Source organism: Phoxinus phoxinus (assembly GCF_949152265.1).
Source record: "Phoxinus phoxinus genome assembly, chromosome: 13".
Taxonomy (NCBI): domain Eukaryota; kingdom Metazoa; phylum Chordata; class Actinopteri; order Cypriniformes; family Leuciscidae; genus Phoxinus; species Phoxinus phoxinus.
Window position 1 is genome coordinate 1,759,168 of NC_136888.1, and position 17,440 is coordinate 1,776,607.

Sequence of the window (17,440 nt, forward strand, 5' to 3'; positions counted from 1 at the left end):
ATGATGAAATGGGCCATCAAGGTACAGAGCGCACTCTCTCACTCATCCGTGAACGTTTCTTTTGGCCATATATGCAGGCAGACATTGAGCATTATGTCACAAAAACATGCAGATGCCTAAAACAGAAGAAGCCCTGTCATGAGACAAGAGCTCCATTAACAAACATTGTTACGACCCAGCCCTTTGAATTAATCTCAATTGATTTTCTCCACTTAGACCGCTGTAAAGGAGGTTTTGAGTATATTCTTGTGGTAGTAGACCATTTCACCCGATTCGCACAAGCATACGCCACTACTTCCAAATCAGGTAAAACCGCTGCAGATCGCATCTTTAATGATTTCGCCTTAAAATTTGGCTTTCCCTCTCGTATCCACCATGATCAAGGGGGGGAGTTTGAGAATCAATTGTTTGAACAGCTCCAAAAGTACTCCGGCATTACAGGCTCCAGGACAACCCCGTATCACCCGCAAGGCAATGGCCAAGCCGAGCGTTTTAATAGGACACTGTTACAAATGCTCAGAACACTCACAGAAAGTCAAGTCTAACTGGAAAGACTGCTTGAATAAGCTACTGTATGCTTACAATTGTACCCGTTCAGAAGTTACAGGGTTCTCTCCTTTTTACCTGTTATATGGAAGGTCTCCAAGACTGCCTGTTGACATGCTGTTTGGGCTGAATTCAGAAATGCCTTCCTGGAAACAGAAAGAGTATGTAGAAAAATGGAAACATGGAATGGAAGAGGCATATAAAATTGCCAGAGAGTGTGCTAAAAAATCTGCGGACAGAAGCAAAAAGAACTTTGACAACAAGGTGAGGAGCACCACACTGCAGCCAGGTGATCGTGTCCTTGTAAAGAATTTAACCCCACGAGGAGGCCCTGGTAAACTTCGCAATTTCTGGGAAGATAACATCCATACAGTTGTGCGACAGATGGGTGGTGAGCTTCCAATATATGAAGTTAAGCCAGAAAGGGGAAAGGGACGATCCAGAGTCCTCCATCGCAATTTGTTAATGCCTTGTGACCACCTACCTCTCGAAAATGCTCCGCATCCAAAACCCAGACAGAAACAGGAGTTGAAAAAGCCTCAAAGTAGTGATATAGAGTCTGATGAAGGGAGTGAGGATGAATTGGACTTTCATTATGTGTCTCCACAAGTACTTCAACCAAACTATGTTGTTGAACCTGAGAACCTGGAACCACTACTTACCTCAGAGTCCGATGAGCACCCAAATGAGGTCCTGGAACAGGTTCCTGAGTCCATGTCTTCTGTAGAAAATGACCAAGATGAACAAGAGCCACCTGCGGGGACCGACAGTGCAGAACAAGAGTTTAACTCGCCTGACGATGGACAAGTCCCTGCTCCCATGTTGCCTGCTGAAAGTGACCAAGAGAGTCAAAGAGAGCAAATTTACCAGCTGCCTAAAAGGGAAAGATACCCACCAAGAGTACTAACCTATGATGAACTGGGTACATCATCTTATGATGTCAAGCAACTAAATGGGATCTTGCAAACACCACAACCGAACTTACTTTACATGCCTACACAGTGTCTGTCGACATGGGTGCCACCGTTTCAGCAATACTGCTACCAGTTGCCTTTGGTGTATAGAATCCACTAATTAGGGACGATGAACGGTTAAAGTTCATATGAGACTGTGAACTTGAAACTAGAAGACTCTGCATAATAGACTGTTACAGTCTGGCACTTTGAGAAAGATATGGAACGTTTGTTGGATGAATATCGCCTTTAACAGTTTTGAACTTTGACATTTTGAGAAAACAATGGACTGTTTGGACTGTAGGCTTGAGAGGCTGTTGAACTCGTGAAATCAAAAAAGGAATATGGACTGTTGTTTCATGCCTTTGAAAAAAAAAATTGCACTTTGATACACTCATGGACTGTTCTTTCTGATAACCTCTTGATTTTTTTCCATAAACTGAACTATTCAGTTTGGGACGAGTCATGGACTGTGAAAAGATTGAATAGAAAATTCTTGCACTACAAATATTATTTTATGCGACGTACAAACGGAACTGAGAGACTCTTTAAAGAGAATGTCGAGACGACATTAATTTTTGTAGGGGAGTGTGTGACAGATTGAAAAGGAACATGTGTATTTTAAAAATGCATAAGTCTGTGTACACTAATATATATATATATATAGTCGCGATTTTGAATATGTATAAAAGTCTATAAAATATAAATATGTAGTTTATAGTTATTTTGAGTTTATCTGTGATCAGTTAATTGGCACGATAAGTTGGATAATCGATTGTTCTGGTCTGCGTGAACACTAGGGGGAGAGCTCGCGGGATTTCTCCATTCTACATAAAGCTTGCAGTGGAGAAACAGCGAGTGCGAGTTTTCTGTGATTAAATATATTCTTCCCCTTTTCAGGTATGAAGTATAATGATTAGTCAAAATACGTTGATGTTTTAATATGTTTATTAAGAGTATGCAGACACGAGTATTATCTTGATTGTGTGTTTGAAATGGTTCAGAAATGTGCGAGCTCAGAATCCATTTTAAGCACGTTGGTCACGGTGTATGGCCTGCCCTATATAATGGCGCGAAGCTCGAATATGTTCTATATTTGTGTATTTAAGGTGTAATCCTGTTTATTTAGTGCTGATTTGTTGACTTGCTGAACAAAGGTGAATATATAAAGTATGAAAAGTGAATTGAGAGTTTCAGATGCATTGTCAGCTAAAATAACTAGCTGAAATAGTACATTTACGTGCTTATGACTGATTTGCCATATAGTTAATATGCATTTATGACTAAAAAAAGATACATTTAAAAGAGTTTATACTCAGGTAACTGTAAAATGCTTTATTGTATTTTTGTGTATACTTTTTATAGTGTTATAGTTTTCAAATAGCCTATTATAAAGAAGTGTACTTATGTAATTAAATGTGTATGGTACAAATTGTTGAATGTATGTTAAGAAAGATGTCAATGAGGTTAATTTGAAAAAGAAAAGTGTACTGTTAATTATTACAAAAAAGATTCTACATAAAGCTTGCAGTGGAGAAACAGCGAGTGCGAGTTTTCTGTGATTAAATATATTCTTCCCCTTTTCAGGGGTACAACAGTAGCTGAACGGGCAGTGGGTTTGGCTTCTCTCCAGCGTTCTGGTCTCTGGCTCTTGTAACTGATCTGTGACTCACTGCTTTGACACCAGGCCTCATACTGGAGCCATTCGGAGAATTCACGAAGGTTATATACAGACCCAGGACGGTGGTACATCTGTCTTCGGAATCCTGATCTCATTTCGGCAGGTAACTTACTCAGCAGTCTCTCTACATGTGACCCACATCGAAGCTCGGCTTCACCTTCATCTCCAAGTGTTTCCAACATACCCACCAAAGCCCTAATCTGTAGAGCAAATTTGTCAAAGGCCTCAGTATCTCCTCGTCGGATATCTGGGGAATCCATTACTTTGGCAATCTTCTTGAGTGCCAACTTGTGAGGCTGGCCAAACCTTTCATTCAGAGCAGCCATAGTAGCGGAGTATGGAAATGGTGAATTGAGATAGGAATCTGCCACCAGACGAGCTTCGTCTAGCTTCAAATGATCCAGCAAGATTTGGTACCGGAACAGTTCTGTGGCATCTGATGGTAGAAGGTTCTCAAGAGCTATTTTTAAACGAGTAAACTCACTGGGGTCCTTAGTACAAAAGTTGGGTATGGTTGGCACTGGACCTCGGTAGGTGGTTTCCTTTCTTACAGGATTCAGGTGAGAGGCATAAGGATCTTTGTGTACTAACGGTGGCCCTGTGGGTTGCTGGGACTGAGAACGCACCTGTGTAGGATAATCTAAAGTCTCTCCAGGGGACTTGTACAATGTCCTGGAATGCCAGTGAGGGACAGGAGTATCTGCTTGGAGGCCCGGCATAGGAAGAGCTGTTCTCTGATAAAGAGGGTGACCTGGGTTTTCAGGATGCTGCCAGGAAGGAAAATCATAGCCAACACGTTCACCACACATGGTTGGCCGAATGTGTGATTTAGTAGGGGTCGCCGCTAAGATCTGATCTTTCATTATCTGAAGTTCACCCATCATTGTTCCCAGAATGTCTAACATTTTAGAGTCACCTGTTGTAGCAGGAAGGGGCTGGTCTGGCTTTAGAGGTGGCGCTGTTGTGTAGTCTGTCTGGTGACGTTTACCATAGATAGCTGGTAAAGATGTAGACACCATGGAGTGTGGACGGTAGGATGCCGTTCCAGGATGTGGGAGGAGTCTATCCTGTGCTGGGAAAGATGTACTTGGCAACGGCGTGGAGTGATGTTCTTCCCATGGCCTATGATATGGAGAAGTCTGAGGACTATTAACTGGCTGCACTGGAGCGTAGCTGGCGCTAGGTTGTTGCAGTTCTATGCTATCCATTCTTTGGATAAAAGGATCCCTTTCCCCGACTATGGGCGACCATTCATCCACTGTGTCCCATGGATCTTGACTTATGGGACTCGTTACTCTGGTAGAAGGTGAAGGGATGTTCACTGCAGCATCTCCAAGCCACTGTGTATGCTGTGTTGTGTGAGGCGATACCGGCTGGCTGCCTGCTCTACGATGTACAGTCGTAAGATCATAATCTTTGAGGTAAACAGGAAGATGAACTTGACGTTTGGGTCTGACAATCTGAGAAGATGCTTCTTCAGGTTGCATAGTGATACTGATCAATTCTTTGTCCATAAGGAATGCCAGATCCGGCTCGAAGGACCATATATTCGATAGAAGGTTAGGACTGTAATAGGTGATGATTTATTATTTCTAGCTTTCCTCAATGGGGTGTCGATCAGAACACAATGGATTGAATCAGTTCCATGCAAAGGTGGTTTATTGTTGACAGTTCGGCTATACACAACACAGCAGTACACAGATTGCTTGAAGTGATCTAGATGTGTATGTTTATGTGGTCTACAAATGGAAAGAAATAAAGATATATATTAACAAATGTCTCTAGTATTATTATACAAACATTACTTCCAAATCTACATTTCTCAAATAAAGAATTATCAGGTCCGATTTTATATTAAATAAAGAAATCAATATACAAGCAACGAAAATATGCAATACCGCCACCCGGTGGTCAGAAATGGCATAATATTCAAACCGAAACTAAATCTGAGGTAATTTAAATGAATGGCACATAATCATAAAGATCGCGTCCTTAAACTCGAAATAACAAGAGTTCCAAATACTAATGTACCGATCACACATACATGTGTACAAATCAAACACTGTGTGCAATATAAATATTATAAATTGCAAGTAATATCGAACATAAACGGCACATTCACGAGCCCTCAACCTCACGCGATTAACGGATTCATCTCTCTTAAACATGCATCACTTTATGAAAGTATGACATCAAGGCTTTACAGCTCCTTAGCAAGTATTGATCATCAAACTAGGTAAACAGTCAACTTACATATATTTATTCACGCACTTTGCACACACAGTCTTGCTTGTACAGTCCCGCTCGTACAGTCGCGCTCTCTGCTGATGATGATTGACAGCAAGTAGCGCATGCGCACATGACTCGGCCTTTCCAACAGAAATGCTATTTAAATTTTTTGACAATTGTACATTTTACTTCATATTTTATTCACTATGAGTGAAATTAAAACATTATTAAAAATGAAATTGACTTTACTGATTCACAATCACTGATGTCGATACACGTGTCTGTCTCGCACTTCTGGACGTGCACAGCCAGCAGCTGAACAGGCATATCTGTGAAACATTTAGTGCATCGAGCTTTTGCCATTTTCTCAAACTCTTTTGCAGAGTATGGTAAAGGGGAGATGTCCAGAGTGCCCTGTAGAGGCATTATATACAGACAGCCCTTTCCTCCTGCTATTTCAATTAGATAGGACCCTGTGTAACCTTCAGCTTCCGGTGCAACAATGTTCAGCTTTCGCTGACCTGATCCACCTGAGTGAATAAGATCAGAAGCCATTATCAATTATTTATATCAAGTAAATGTTTCAGAAATTAATGAATATTCTATTTCACTCTAACATTGATAGCCAAGGTAAACAAACTAAGACAAACTGATTTTGTGAGTAAAGCTGTCTTACTTTTAGCAGATATGCCACTCAAAGTAACAATCCAGTCTAGTTATGTGTAAAGTTGAAGTCACAATAAAACTTAATCAAATATCAACCAAGTTATCTTACCTACAGCTTTATAGAGCATCCATGCTCTCTCCAATGAGTCCAATTTTGCATACATCTCCAACAATAGTTTAGATATCTGGAGGTATTAAACACCTCAAGCTTTATTAAATCAAGACTGGCTACATAAAAACAATCAATAGCGAGACAAATTATATATAGTGAGCCTAATTAAGCTGAATGTATAAATTGTTTAAATGTCTTAAGTATGCCAGCTTTTAGGTAAATGACCAGTAATTTAAAATAGGGTCCCTTTATATCTAAAACTTGAAGTGTCAGACCTCAGAGTGGTCAGCATCCTCTGGGATGGCAATAGTCCTCCGTCCTAATCCAGCGTGTAGAAGTAGCAACTCATCCGAGGCTTTTGGGGTCCTTTCAACACTTTTATTTAGAAGAAAAAACTGGATTGGCGTTGTTCTAGCAGCCCTTTTTTTAGTAGTAGGGATAGAGCCTTTTCGTCCCTTGAACAGACCAGGGAATGCTCTGAGAGGAAAAACAGATGTCAATTACGTAATATTCAAAATTGTCAATTATGTAATATTCAATCAGTATTGAAGCATCTAAACTACACATTACAGAACAGTTATAACTTATAAATGTTTAGGAAGTTATGCTTGAGACTTAAAGTTAAAGTTAAAGTTAAACTTTATTGTCCAGTCTGTTTTCACAGAGCGGAAATTTATCTTTGACACTGCGACATACATTCACATTAGCTTACTTCTTAAAAACACATCACACATCAACAGCACAAATATAGTAGCAACAGCATAAATACAGAATTAAACACTGAAAGCAAAGAAAAAGAGATAATAATAATAATATTGCCAGCCGTTCCAGGCTATTGTTTAGCTTAAAACACTGTACGATTTAAGATAATCACTGCCATTGGGAGAAAGGATTTTTTATAGACGTTTCTTCTAGCCAAGGGAATTTTTAGTCTACGCCCAGATGGGAGCAATTCAAAAGTAGAGTGAAGAGGGTGTGTACTATCTTTAAATATCACAATTGCCGTTTTTTCCATAAGATGATCAAACAAGCCCTGGAGTGGCTGTTGTTTGTGTCCGATAATCTTATTTGCTTGATTAATTATTTGTGAGAGTTTGTTCTTTTGTTTTAATGTTAAATTACCGTACCATGAAACAATATTATATGTGAGAATACTCTCAATCATTGATCGATATAACATGGTTAGAGTCTGCGAGCTGACATTAAAACTTCTCAGTTTCCTGAGGAGACCCAAACGTTGTCGTGCTTTTTTATGAATGTACTCTACATTACTTTCAAAATTGAGTTTCTCATCAATAATTGTACCCAAGTATTTAAAATTCGAGACCTGCTCTACAGTTTTTTCCTTTATGATAACTGGGTTATATTCAGAGGTGGTATCTACTCTTCTCAAATGACTTCTCAGACATAGCTCTTTTGTCTTTTCAATATTAAGATGCAAGAAACTACTCTCAAACCAACAAATAATACTGTCAATGTACTCAAAGTATGAGGAGCAGTTACTTTCTTTCTGACAGGAGACCAATGCCATATCATCGGCATATTTTATAAGGGTAAGGTTATCATCATTGCACTTCAATTCATTGGTGTATACGGAAAAAAGTATTGGGGACAGTACACATCCCTGCGGTACCCCAGTATCTAAAACCAAACAGTCTGACATGACATTATTATTAATACAGACTCGCTGAGGTCGGCCTTTTAAAAACTCCTTAATCCATAAAATCATCCAACTACTAACACCTAAATCATAGAGGCGCTTTAAAAGAAGATAAGGTCGGACAGTATTAAAAGCGGATGAGAAATCCATGAAGAGTATTCGAACATAGGAATTTGAATTATCTAGATGAGTTTGAACCTTGTTTAAAAGAGTGAGAGAGGCATCCACAGTGCTCCTATTGGCCCGATAGGCAAATTGCAGGGGGTCTAGGGATGTCTCGATTTGGGATAACAGTTCCTTACTCACTATGCGCTCCATACATTTACAGAGAATAGATGTGAGTGTGATTGGGCGAAAGTCTTTGAGAGATTTTGCATTAGGTATTTTCGGCACCGGGATGACAATGGAATTTTTCCAAGCTAATGGTACAAAACCATTGTCCAGGAAGATTTGAAACAACCTTGTACACACATGTCCAAGTTGAGCTGCACATTCTTTTAAGACTTTCCCCTTCAGGCCATCTGGGCCAGATGCCTTATGCGGTTTAACTTTACGAAGCACTGTGACGACGTCCCTCTCCTGTATGGTCATAGGCTGTGATTGAGTCATGGTCCTCATTAATTCATTACTAACAGTCAAATCATTAAAATCATTATCAAATCTTGAATAAAATATATTAAGATTATTTGCAAAACAATGAGGGTCTTCATATTGTTGAACTCTTTTCTTTTGTCTACCCATCATTGTATTCAAACCCTTCCATGCATCTCTTACATTCCCTGTTTTTAGTTTCTCTTCAACATTCTCTTTATATTCATTCTGTGCATATTTTATCTTACGTTTTACTGCTTTGTTTAGCTCTTTTACTTTCTGCTGATCATTCTGCAAAAAAGCAATTTTCTTCATATTTAAGTAATGTTTCAAATCTTTGTTAATCCATGGCTTATTATTTGGGTAGACTCTGATATTATTAGTTTGAACCACTGAATTTACACAGAAATTAACATAGCAGGTTATTGTGTCATTCAACAATTCATAATTACTACAACAGTCATCATCGTTAAAAAATAAGTCCCATTCAGTGCACTCAAAACAGCCTCTTAGCTTTTCTGTTGCGTCTCTTGACCACGTTTGAACCTGCTGAACGGCAGGCTTAATCCTCTTTAATAGCTGCCTATATTTTGGTAACAGATGAATAACATTGTGATCCGAGCGTCCCAGAGGAGGATGTAACCTTGGCACATATGCACCTTCCACGTTACCAAAACATTTGTCCAGAGTCTTAACCAGTCTTGTCGGACAGGTTACATATTGCTCAAGATTTGGCAACAGTGTAGATACATTACATTTATTAAAATCTCCAAGCAAGAAGACTGGGTCATCGGCAGAGTTGCAAAGCGCTCTGTTGTAACTAGCAGCTATGCATTCGGCAGCAAGTGCAAAGTTTGGTCCAGGCACATAAACTAAAATAATTGTTATTTGTCCAAATTCACGAGGCAAATAATATGGCCTAAAAGAGACAGTCAATAGTTCATAGTCAGCAGAGCAATGTGTTTCACGTACCGTAATATTATTCGCCCACCTGCTACTAACGAACATACACAGTCCTCCTCCGATGGTTTTGGTTGACTTGGCACTGTCGCGGTCCAGACGGATTACTGAGTATCCGTCCAAGTTTATGTTGTCATTCGCCTCCGTCAGCCAAGTCTCCGTGATGCAGATCAGGTTAGCTCTTTTAAAGTCTCTGTTGTATTTCATCAATGCTGTGAGTTCAGGCATTTTATTTTGGAGCGAACGAGCATTGGTTAAAGTTATTGTAGGAAGAGGGAACCGACTGCCGCGAGATTTAAGTCTGTTTCGGATTCCGCCTCTAGAACCCCTCCGTTTTACTTTCTTCTTTCTATTTGTTGTATGGATAGAACAGATTATGTCTAAGGTTTACTTTATGCTACTTGAGGATTGCTACTGTTGGTATTTTAACATAATGTCATAAGTCTTAATGTAACGTCTTTAAATTATGTATGTTATTATTATTATTATTTGTCTACCAGTACTTTGTTAGCACCTACTTAAAATGTCAGACAGAACGAGAATTTTAAGAGTTTAACTTCTTATAATGTGAACCATAAAATTGGATTATTCGATAGATCCAAACCTGGCCATACTCTGGCCCACTGAATTTCCTGACGCAACAACACTAAGGCTGTGGTCTCACTGTTTCCAGGGTTTGCCTGACCCTGTATCATCCTGCCTGCTGTGACCTGCTCTCTCTGAACCTGCCCTTCATCTGTTGAAACCATTCAAAACTGAATACAAAAGCCTTTGTGTCTATACTACTTGTGATTTACTCAAAGCAATATTATTATGGCCAATGATAATCATTACATTCCTATGTAAGACAGGTGTACAATATTGAAATGCCACACAACACAATTAACTTACCCATCCGTGATGGTGAGCTTGACTCACTAGTTAGGGCACTGCGTAAAAGGGACACAACATGCCTGGCAGCATTCTGCAACTTAGCCTAATGTAAATGAATAGAGAAAGCATTATTAGCCCCAACTAGAACAAAGTAGCAAGAAAACCACATGTATATATAGTCTAAAATAGTATTGTAATTATTCCACTGTTACACTGTTAATCTATTTTAAAAGTACTGGCAACAATAATTGTTTTGTTACTAGTCGATTTATTTGCTTTATGATAAAGAATCAATGCACCAAATTTGCAAATATTTCAGATACATATTTTTTTTTACAACTACAACATAGGCTACATAAAGCATAGTAATATGTTTATGATTGTTGTGGTTAGCTGCAAGCTAGTTAAGTTAGTTAACTGGCTTCATAGAATACTGAACAGAAATCGTGTCTTACTATGGTCAGCTAATCTGCACATTTACAATGTTTTCAAATAGCTAAGTATACAAAAAATAACGTGTCAAAATAAATTTTTTATTTGGCAATCACTAATGATTATCCATCTTGCCGAATGGATGATCATCCAGGAACTGCAGGAAAAGCAGTAGATTACCGAGCAGAATCTCCATCTGCTGTTAGTCGACCTCACCAGCAGGGGGCGCACGCGCGTGTTGTTGACGAAGACCAGAGCAACAGTTAGAGCAAGCCATTCATTCATAAAAACTGATTTATAGAAATGTAAGTGTATATGTGATAGGGCTGGGCGATATGGAGCAAAAAATATATCTCGATATCTTTACAGGAAAAATAACCCCCCAAAAACTACTGCAAAAACAAATATGCCTAATACCACAAAGTCTTTTTTTTATTGAAGTGCAAAGAGGTAGGCAGTTCATGTAGGAACAAAGTGCTTCTGCGACATACAAAAAAAATCCCTGTATACAAAAATAATAATATAACTGTAAAATAAAGGAAGAAATAATACATATTGCCTTTTCATTCAACAATAAAACAACTCAAAAGGTAGGCAGTGCATATAGGAACAAAGTGCTTCTGCGACATTTAAGATAAAAAAATCCCTGATTACATTAATAATAATAATTTAACTGTAAAATAAAAGAAATAATACATATTGCCTTCTTTTCATTCAAAAATAAAACAACTCAACTCAAGCTCATCTTTGCATTAACTCTGTTGTAGCCATCAACAAATAGGCAAAAAAACAAGTTTGTGTAACTCTTTTACATTTTAATATTTTGAGCAATAAGTGCAGCCCTTTGACAAGTAACTATATTTCCACTGCAGCTGAAGATGCTTTCAGAAGGACTGCTAGTGGCAGGCACACAGAGGTGCTTCTTTGCTGGATAGGCAACCTCATGTTCCTGCCACCATTGTAGTGGATCTGCCTCACTCTCCAAACATACAGACTGTAAACCGCTTGACAACTCATTCTCAATGGACTCACCAGGTGTGAATGAAGAAGAGTAAGGGGTTGCATCTTGGACAAAGAAGCTGGCTAGTGTTTTTTTCTTTTTAGCAATGGGGGGCACAGGATCTGCTATGGCACTCTCTTGTGCGGACTGAGGCACAGCTTTGTCGACACTGCAGAGCTCCCCTGATCACCTAGCAAACTCTGTGCTTCGCAGATGACCCTCTCTGTCAATGCAACCAGTTTCCCACTGCTGACATATTTCCCCCGAAACCGCGGCTTTATAAAGGAAGTAATGTCCAGCAAGTCACTGGTAGAGGGCTCTGAATACTTTTCATTTAAAGTGTGTATGTCAGGTTAACATTTTTTTTTAGATATATTAAATAAGGTTTAGATGTCTGAGTGAAAATGTAATTATCATTAAACATTTTACTGTAACTGCCCTACAATAAGCTTTATAGCCATTTCTGTCAAGATCATATTTTTAACACGTCAGAAGAGGGAGACGTGCCAAAAAAGTTCTATTCAAGAATGGAGAGTTTTGAGTCTGAGGAGATGCAAAATCCCCCTCAAACCTACGATGGCCACAGCCGTACAATTTTGAGCCTCCCAGGCGTGAGACGGATGAGGAGCCAAACAGAAATTTAAATAATTCCTATCGAAGAAACATAAATATCTGGTGTGAAGAGAACCAGTGGAGAGTTGGTCAGGTGTCTGGTAAGTATAGGCATAACTTAGAGGTGGAACGGTACTTGTATTCGTATTGAACCGAAACGGTACGGGCGTCACGGTTTGGTGCATATACACGGAGAATACACGGTATAAAAATAAATATGCACTCTCGTTAATCTAACGACTGTTAGATAGGCGGGTTATTTAGGGACACCTAATCTGTAGCTCCGGCTTAGCTCTGAAGCTCCGGCTATAATGAACAGGCTGCGATGTCCGTATTCCAATGCTGGAATATGTTGGTGTGTGTGTGTGTGTGTGTGTGTGTGTGTGTGTGTGTGTGTGTGTGTGTGTGTGTGTGTGTGTGTGTGAGTGTGAGTGTGTGAGAGAGAGAGAGAGAGAGAGAGAGAGAGAGAGAGAGAGAGAGAGAGAGATAGTTTGAGTTTTATAAAACACTTTATTAAAAAACAGCTATTTCGAAAAAGAAAAACACAACAACAACAGAACAAAAACAATACAAAACAACATCAACAACAACAACAACAACAACACTACATGATTTGAACTACCTTAATTCACATATGAAAACCAACTCATTATTACGTACAGAACACATACCAACATCACAACACCATTCAATTTCAAAAACATTGATTGCATTCATCATCTTGTAATAATTAAAATCAACAAGAATTCTTGATTTAAACATATTCTTAACTCTTTCCCTGCCAAACACGTAATTTTCCGTGTTTTAATAAAAAACGCTTCCCCGCCAAACACGGAATTTTTCGGGTATCCGTGTTTTAGGTGGTATACTGTAAGGAAGACCCGTGCGCATGTTCTGAAAGAGCACGGAACTTTTTGATCAAAGAAACTGACTGCGATCGGCTCAAACGTGAATTGAGTAGCGAGAATGGAGTAACGAGTCAAAATATCAGACAGACAAATGAAGAGGTATACGGCTGATCAAGTACTGGAGGTGTTGATGGACTCGGAGTCCGATCACTCCTTATTTGATCATTCGGAATCTGATCGGGACGAAGTAGTCATTGAGAGAGATGCACATGTTGTCACAGAAAGTTCTAGTCATGAACGTGAAGCAGATAGAATGTTCACCCGTCAATCTGGACGAAAGACAAAGTTCAAAGTTCAAAGACAAAGTTCGCCTGTGTGTCGAAGAGTGGACAGTGACAGTTCAGACTGTGATACTTCGGACAGTGAGTGGACGCATTCAAGGCCACGATCTCATTCGTCGTTCCCAGGTGCCAGAACGCGTAGAGGTAAGACAAGATAAGAAAATATACGAGAACGTGTTCTATCTTTATGCACATGTAATGCACAATGTTGGATAATATATATAAAACATATAATGTGTGTGTGTGTGTGTGCATGTATTTATGTATGGCTGTGTGCATAAATATGAGCATGTATAATGCCCAAATTGTTTCTCTTTTTGTCTTTGTACATTTCAGTAATTCAACTTAAAACTAATATATTATAGGCTATTGACTCATTACATGCAAAGTGAGATATTACAAGCCTTTATTTGTTATAATTGTGATGATTATGATTTACAGTTTATGAAAACTCCAAATTCTAAATTAGAATATTGTGAAAAGGTTTTCATAAGCTCAAAATAACAAAAAAAGGCTTGTAATATCTAACTGTGCATGTAATGAGTCTATATAATATAGTAGTTTCACCTTTTAAGTTGAATTACTGAAATACATGAACTTTTGCACCATATTCAAATTTTTCAAGTTTCACCTGTATATGTGTGTGTATGAATTTTTATTGAAAGTAATTCCAATTATTCATGTAATTATTTACAGGTAGAACACAGCGAGGCAGAGGCCGGATGCGTCAAGTACATCAACATGGTGCTGCTGGTGACCAGACAAGGGCCACTGTGAACCATCCAGCTGAAGATGCTGAACCGGATGATCCTGAGTGGCATGAAATGAACTGGCAGGCAAAAAACATTCCCTTCACTGAGAATGTGACAGGCTGTACAAAATCCGCCCTGTCTTGGATCACCTTGTGTCCAAATTCTGTGAAATGTATCAGCCCAAGTCAAACATTTGCATTGATGAGGGGATGCTTCTGTGGCGTGGGCGCCTAGCTTTCAGGGTGTACAATCCCCAGAAACCCATCAAATATGGAGTAAAACCCTACATCTTGTGCGATTCTGATACAGGCTACTGTTTTAACATGAAGCCCTATTGTGGGGAAAGCGCTACCCTGGGAGACACGGTTGTCTCTCTTCTTGATCGCCTAGTAGGTTATGGCTACAGATTGTTTATAGACAACTTTTACAACTCTGTTTGACTGTGTGAGCGCCTACTTGATATGAAAACCCATGTCTGTGGTACAATTAGGAAAAACAGAGGTGAACCACCGGTCATTCGAGAAACGAATGGGGAATACGATTGGGGAAACAATCATGCGTCACAACGAAAATGTGATGGTCTTGGCATGGAGAGACAAACAAACAGTGTCTAAAATATTAGAAAATATTTTATTTATGTCTAAAATATTAGAAAAAGTTGTGTCCGCTCAACTGAGCTCTTTTTTGCAAGACAATGACATCTATGATAAATTTCAGTCTGGATTCAGGCCACATCATAGCACTGAAACTGCGCTGCTTAAAATCACTAATGATTTACTTTTAGCTTCGGACCAAGGCTGTATCTCAATACTAGTTTTACTTGATCTTAGTGCTGCGTTCGATACTATAGATCACACAATACTCTTAGATCGACTACAAAATTATACTGGCGTTCAAGGACAAGCATTAAGCTGGTTTAGATCATACTTATCTGACCGCTACCATTTTGTCTATTTAAATGGAAAAAAATCGATCATAACTTCAGTAAACTATGGAGTGCCGCAGGGATCTGTGTTAGGCCCTCTATTATTCTCAATATATATGCTGCCACTTGGAAATATTATAAGGAAACATGGAATTAGTTTCCATTGTTATGCTGATGACACTCAATTATATATTTCATCACGGCCGGATGAAAACGCTAAATTATCAAAATTGACAGAGTGTGTTAAAGATATAAAAGATTGGATGACGCGTAATTTTCTTCTATTAAATCCAGACAAGACGGAGGTACTACTCATCGGTTCAAAAAACCGCCCACAAAACCTCTCACAATACAACTTTAACATAGTAGGATGTCCTGCTACTTTATCCTCTACAGTAAAAGACCTGGGTGTCATATTAGACTGCAACCTGTCTTTTAAAAATCATATTTCATATGTTACAAAAACGGCATTTTTCCACCTTAGAAACATTGCTAAGCTACGTAATATGCTATCAGTTTCTGATGCAGAAAAGTTAGTTCATACATTCATGACCTCGAGACTAGATTACTGTAATGCTCTATTAGCTGGTTGTCCTGCATCCTCAATAAACAAGCTACAGTTAGTCCAAAATGCAGCCGCTAGAGTTCTTACTAGATCAAGAAAATATGATCATATAACACCGATCTTATCATCTCTACACTGGTTACCTATAAAGTTCCGTATTAATTATAAGTTATTGTTACTGACTTATAAAGCCCTAAACGGCTTAGCTCCAGTTTATTTAACGGATCTTCTATCGCCCTATAATCCATCGCGCTCTTTAAGATCTCTAAATTCGAGGCTTTTGGTTATACCTAGGATATCCAAGTCCACCAAAGGAGGGAGAGCATTCTCACATTTAGCTCCAAAACTCTGGAATAGCCTTCCTGATACTGTTCGTTGCTCAGACTCGCTCTCCCAGTTCAAAACTAGATTAAAGACGCATCTCTTTAACCAGGCATTCATATAAATGTTTTAATCTTACAGTTAAATCCGGCCTCTAGTTCATAACCGCCAGAGGAGAACTGGCCCCCGACTGAGCCTGGGTTCTCCCAAGGTTTTTTTTCTCCATTAGGTCACCTGATGGAGTTTTTTTTCTCCATTGGGTCACCTGATGGAGTTTTAGGTCACCATTAGGTCACCTGATGGAGTTTTAGGTCACCATTGGGTCACCTGATGGAGTTTTAGGTCACCATTGGGTCACCTGATGGAGTTTTTCGTTTCCTTGCCACTGTTGCCTTTGGCTTGCTCAGTTGGGGATATTCAATTTAATGAATCAATCAATATTACTATTGATTAGCATTACCAAACATGGACATTTTATTATTATTTTAATTAATACTGTGAAGCTGCTTTGATACAATCTGTATTGTGAAAAGCGCTATACAAATATTCTTGACTTGACTTGACTTGACAGTGAAAATGGTTACAACATTCCATCAGAACAACATGGAACGTGTTGAGTAGGGCTGTAACGATACAGCAAACCAACGATTCGGTTCGTATCCCGATTTCTGACCCACGATTCGATACAAACCGCGATTCTTGCGAGGATTTTAAAAGCCAAATAAATAAATAAATAGCTAAAGCTATAACTCTGTTTTCTTGTAACAAAATACTTTTGAAAAACAAACAGAATACTCCATTGTGGAGATGATTCGAGCATGTTAAAAATTATTCTGAGGTAACCGAGGCTGTCTGTGCTGTAAACCACAAATAATATATTGCCTATTCCGCATGAACCGCATCTCAAGCGCAGGAATAACACTTGCCACAAAGTGAACGCGCCTATAGGGCCTATAGAGAAATGCACACTTCCTACGAATTAGCCTAAGCCGCCATTTCTTTATGTTTTGAATTAACGTTAAATCTAGTAAAAGTATTTCAAGCTTTCTAAGTTTCGATTCGTTTATGAGGTGAGCTCCAGTTCACGCGCGCGCCGGTGCCACACACACACTCACACACACACACACACACACACACACATACATACAAGCAAACACCGCGCGCTTTGCTCACTTGCTCTGGTGTTTGCTTGTGTGTGTGTGTGTGTGTGTGTGCTCGCGCGCGCGCATGTGTGCGTGTGGGGGAGAGGTGCGATTTTTGAATAATAATCAAATGATACCCAGTGATCTTCGAATATTATTTTTGCTTGAAATTCCCATACCTAATATGTAAAAGACCCCGTCACAGCCCTAGGATCTATTCTGGACGAGAAA

The 17,440-nt window shown here is 39.1% G+C and overlaps 1 long non-coding RNA gene across 1 annotated transcript; it reads right to left on the bottom strand.

Moving 5' to 3' along the window:
- Positions 1–5,666: 5,666 nt before the first annotated feature.
- On the bottom strand, positions 5,667–10,376 carry LOC307009363. Its single transcript, XR_013799998.1, has 3 exons — positions 10,290–10,376; positions 6,463–6,664; positions 5,667–6,260 (listed from the first exon to the last, which is right to left on the bottom strand). It is a non-coding gene; the product is annotated as an uncharacterized lncRNA (long non-coding RNA).
- Positions 10,377–17,440: the final 7,064 nt, after the last annotated feature.